We start from the raw sequence: 5,000 nt of genomic DNA, 5'->3' as shown, positions 1-5,000 counted from the left end.
GGACAGCGAGCGAAGCGAGAGGCATCACCGTCCCTGCTATACGAAAGCCCCATCCAGCCCTGTGCCACCCGGGGGGTTCCAGGGTGCTGAGATGGCTGACATTTTGCTCCGCTCAAGATGGTCACCGCGCAACGCAAAAACAGGCCAAAAACTGGCCAAAACGGGCCAAAACTGGCCATTTTTGGCTGCGCGAGCGAGCGGCGAGCGGCGAACAGCGAGCGAAGCGAGAGGCAGCACCGTCCCTGCTATACGAAAGCCCCATCCAGCCCTGTGCCACCCTGTCACGACCTTAGCTGGTTTTGCCTAAGGCGTGCGGCACCCTCGCGCGTCCGTCCGCAAAGGTCAGCCTCCCCGAAGCCTCCCATTGTCCCTTAGGACCAACAAAAGAGAGAACGGGTTAAAGAGAACGCCTCAATCGGGATCCACAAGCAAACATGTCCGAAAAACACGTCATAGACAATGCAAATTACAAACAGACTTTACAAGCTCTGAATAGTGGCACAACAAAGGGTAAAATGGTCCATTACAGACCGAAAAGCTCTCGAACGTGTCCACATGACACAACCTTTATTTACAAGCCTAAAGAGGCCACCAACCCAACTAAAATGGGACTATTAAGCCTTCGGCCGCCCCTTTACATTCTGTACAAGGCATGAACATGCCAAAAGACAACGGACAGACATAAGCATTACATCCAACATCTTGTTTAGAAGTTTGTCCGTTACATTCTCCCCCACTTATCCCTTCGACGTCCTCGTCGAAGCCTTTGTGAACACTGCAACTCTTCGCCTTTGCTGAGTCTTCAATCTTCCGCTCCAGCTGCAATGCGCCTCCTGGCTCCCAGCTGCTCTCCGCTGCTGTTTCTGAGTAGTCGAACCTTTGATCCGCCATGCTGCTTCAACTCGCCAATGACTCTGACTCTGGTGTGGGGTTGGCTGAGTTGTATTGATCCTCATTGATTCCTGCGGATCCACCAAATGAAGGAAAAGACCATTCTTACTGCGCCAGTTTCTCAAAATTTCCACATGCTGCTTGAACTGGGTGGATGCTTGTTGGAGCTTTAACGAGCATCGCCTCGCAAACTTCTGAAGTTTTGGGTCCTTCCTCCACAAAATCTGCTCATTGACTCTTCTTTCAGTTAGTTGTCACATCCAAGTAGGTTCGCATCACTTCCGCTTTCGATTGGCATTTCGTTGGGAAATGAAGCGGACAATCTACTCTCAGTAGCACTGATCACCGTTGGTGAGGATTTTGGCAACTATTGTCTTCCATTATCTTCGAAGGGTCTTTGAACTTGTGCAGAGCTCCTCTGCTGGATAGATAAGAGAACTGGGGTACTCGGTTTCGCCCATTCTCTTAAGAGTTGAGAAGGCAAAGGTTACTTGACTTCGCCCGCCTCCTCGAGGTTGTACTTCATGCATCGAGCTGGTTACTGGCCTTCGCCTGCTCTTTGCTCACACTTCTGAAGCACTTGAAGTGTTTGCACTCCTTGCGTTGAGTTAGCAACTGTGATTCACCTTCTCAATGCCATTGAACTTCTGGAATGCAGGAAGTTTTCACCCCAACTTGGAGTAATTCTCTGATAGATAAGGTCGCCTCTGGGATTGTACCGTCTTCTCCATCAACCCTGCCGCCTACTCCACTGAGTAGCAAAGGTACAGCACCGCGTACTGCCTGCTTCGTTCCTTGGTCGTGCACTCTTGCATGACCCGAAGTCCTTCACTTACGGCTATCTTGATGAGAAACTTGTTGACACCGGTCTTACAAAGTTTCTTGGCCTCTGCCCTTCAGCCTTGTCTCGGTACTTGGAGATTGCCTCTGCATGCTCCACCTCCTCGGCCCCTTTCACGACCAAGCGCTCTCCCTCCGTGAGAGCAAGGGATCAATGACTTGCACGGAAGTCCCGCCTCTACGGTACCATGGCGCTGCCATGCCCATGGCCCTACTATCCATCGCCTCGCCTCTGTATCCCTTTCCTTCACAATCAGTAGAGATGTCTCCGTGGCACTCCTCTGAGTCCACCTCCATTCTAACTGATGCTTGATTTTGGGTAGCTAAGTCCCTCTGGACTCGTCGTCGCTTCCTCGCCCCTTTCGACCTCCTGCTTCAACACCTCTGTGTTCTCCAAGCAGTCTGTTTGGTCGATGGAAAGACAGACTGCAACTCCCAAGCATGGCCTCTGCCATCACATTGTAGGGTTTGCACCGATTCTGTTCTCCTTAGCTTCCTTGGTAGCAACGTTCGCTTACTCGACCTTGTCCTCTGACTTGTCGGGCTCCCTTAAGCGAATATGAGCTCTGGAGCAGTCCAACTCTCCAGCTGCTTCGATCATACCTCTGCATGATCAAGTCCCTCTCGTGGGACTCACTGGTACTTGCATTCGAACTTTTCCCTTGGTGGAACCCAGCCCCCATATGCTGATGACCAAGGTTTTCATCCGATGCAAAATTCGGTGCACGCCCGGAAGACCCGCCTCTGCGGTACCATGGCCTTCACTCCTTGAATCCATAGCCCTTCTTGCCGTCGTGTTGTTCACCAAAGCGGAGCTCCCAGTAGCTCCCGATCATACCTCCATATGATCTCATCCCTCACGGGACTATGTCGTGTGTGTCGCATTGCCACGAACTGTTCCACCACGATCCGCTGCACCATGTCGCCTCCTGGTGACATCTCCATTGCATTCTGATCCTTGTGGAATAAACTCGAATTGTGAACCCTCCATGTGTGGCCTCCGCCAATACATCGCAGGGTCTCCTCCACCTTCGATTTTGTTCGCTCCTTTGGCAATCGACCTTCACCCACCCACTCTTGGGTCACACCTAGATGAAGCACCGCTCTAGGACGGTCCGTCGCCTAGTAGCTCCCGAAGTCCACCGACTTCGCTGTAATTTGTGCACCATTGCCTGGATCCTGGGCCTCTGCCCCTACCAGCACAATCTCCGCTGCGCACTGCTTCCTTCATAGCAACTCGAATGGCAACACTGTGGCATATTCTTCAAGAGTACCCGCCTCTGCGTCCTCTTGCCCCGTGCTAAGGCCTTCTGTACCCAACTTCGCCTTCGCAAATTGAGTCGCCTTAGTTCCTCCATCGAATGCTCCTCCGAGATAAGGTGCATGTGCCCTGAAGCTCCCTTCGTCTTTGGCACCATGCAAGATGAGTCCGCTCTGTTAGAATGAAGGACCCAGGGAACAGCATGATTCTACTCCTGCCTCTGCAAGAGTTCATGTCCTTGACCTCTGTCTAGGGAAAGCGCTGTGCCTCTGCTCCATGTTCCAACTTCTATACTGGCTCCCTTCATGCGGCTTGGGTACTTCGCCAAGTTACACCCAAGGTGCTCCGCTCCTCGTTTTTGCATTGAGTCGATGGTGGCCCTCGCGCCCACCATTCCACGGGTCAGCCCTCCCTTGAGTCCGATCTCCATATCGACTCCAAGTGTGCCTCCATTTGAGTTGCTTTGGGTCGCTCCCCCACTTGATCTCGCAATGCATCCACCAATGCATTCTCTCAAGCGAGATCATGCGACGACTCCTCGCCGCTTGCTCAGTCCATCGAGCTTCGTGGAGTTGTTGTTTGTGAGGTACTCCTCCTCAACATGTGAAGTCCGTCTCACATGATTCTCCCTCTGGAGAGCTGAGACTTATCCCTCCTGGATAACTGTCCCGTTGGAGCAACATCTCTCTTCGTTTCGGAGACCACCATCCCCTTGGACTACTCCGATCTGCTGAACAAACTGTGCATTGTTCTGCCTCTTGCAAACGCACTTACTAGATTGCGCCTCCACGTCAATACAGCCACCGCTGCACCCCTCAAGGCCTAGCAACATGCTGAACTCGTTGCACACTTCAGCCTCCTCCGGACGTATCCTTCGCATGTCGAAGAGAAAGTTTCAATGCTCCATGGCGCCGAGTCTCGACCGCCTTGGGATGGCCACGAACAATCCATCGTCCGCATACAAGCCCATGCATGAGTACCGAATTCTTCGAGTTAGCAATTCCCCTCACCTCTGTGAGCTTTGCACAACTCTTTCGGTCGCTGAGCAACTCATTCCACTTTGCATGGTCTCGTCCTTTGCCAAGCGCCTCGCTTGCCTTGAGCACCATCAAGTAAAGTTGTCAACGTTGAGCCGTAGCTCAAACTCAGCCATCCCAACCTTTGTGCGCTCCAAATTCTTCCAAGCTTGCCTGTTCTCGTGGTGCCTCTTGCGCGAAGGGTTGGCCATTCCTCTGAATGCCAATCTTAGATGCCCGCTCCTCTGAGCGACTCTTTTCCCTACATCTCCATGCCCGTTTTCCCTCAAACAGTCGCGCGTGTGCTGACTGCCCTCAACGCAGCCCCGCTAGGTCCCCCACGTTTGCATGTCAAGTGTTTCTATGAGTGCTTGTCCCGCTCTGATACCACACTGTCACGACCTTAGCTGGTTTTGCCTAAGGCGTGCGGCACCCTCGCGCGTCCGTCCGCAAAGGTCAGCCTCCCCGAAGCCTCCCATTGTCCCTTAGGACCAACAAAAGAGAGAACGGGTTAAAGAGAACGCCTCAATCGGGATCCACAAGCAAACATGTCCGAAAAACACTTCATAGACAATGCAAATTACAAACAGACTTTACAAGCTCTGAATAGTGGCACAACAAAGGGTAAAATGGTCCATTACAGACCGAAAAGCTCTCGAACGTGTCCACATGACACAACCTTTATTTACAAGCCTAAAGAGGCCACCAACCCAACTAAAATGGGACTATTAAGCCTTCGGCCGCCCCTTTACATTCTGTACAAGGCATGAACATGCCAAAAGACAACGAACAGACATAAGCATTACATCCAACATCTTGTTTAGAAGTTTGTCCGTTACAACCCGGGGGGTTCCAGGGTGCTGAGATGGCTGACATTTTGCTCCGCTCACGACAGTCACCGCGCGACGCAAGAACAGGCCAAAAACTGGCCAAAACGGCCCAAAAACGGGCCAAAACTGGCCATTTTTGGCTGCGCGAGCGAGCGGCGAGCG

This window comes from Musa acuminata, unplaced genomic scaffold (genome assembly GCF_036884655.1).
Source record: "Musa acuminata AAA Group cultivar baxijiao unplaced genomic scaffold, Cavendish_Baxijiao_AAA HiC_scaffold_1136, whole genome shotgun sequence".
Classification (NCBI taxonomy): Eukaryota; Viridiplantae; Streptophyta; class Magnoliopsida; order Zingiberales; family Musaceae; genus Musa; species Musa acuminata.
This window is presented reverse-complemented; position numbering follows the sequence as displayed.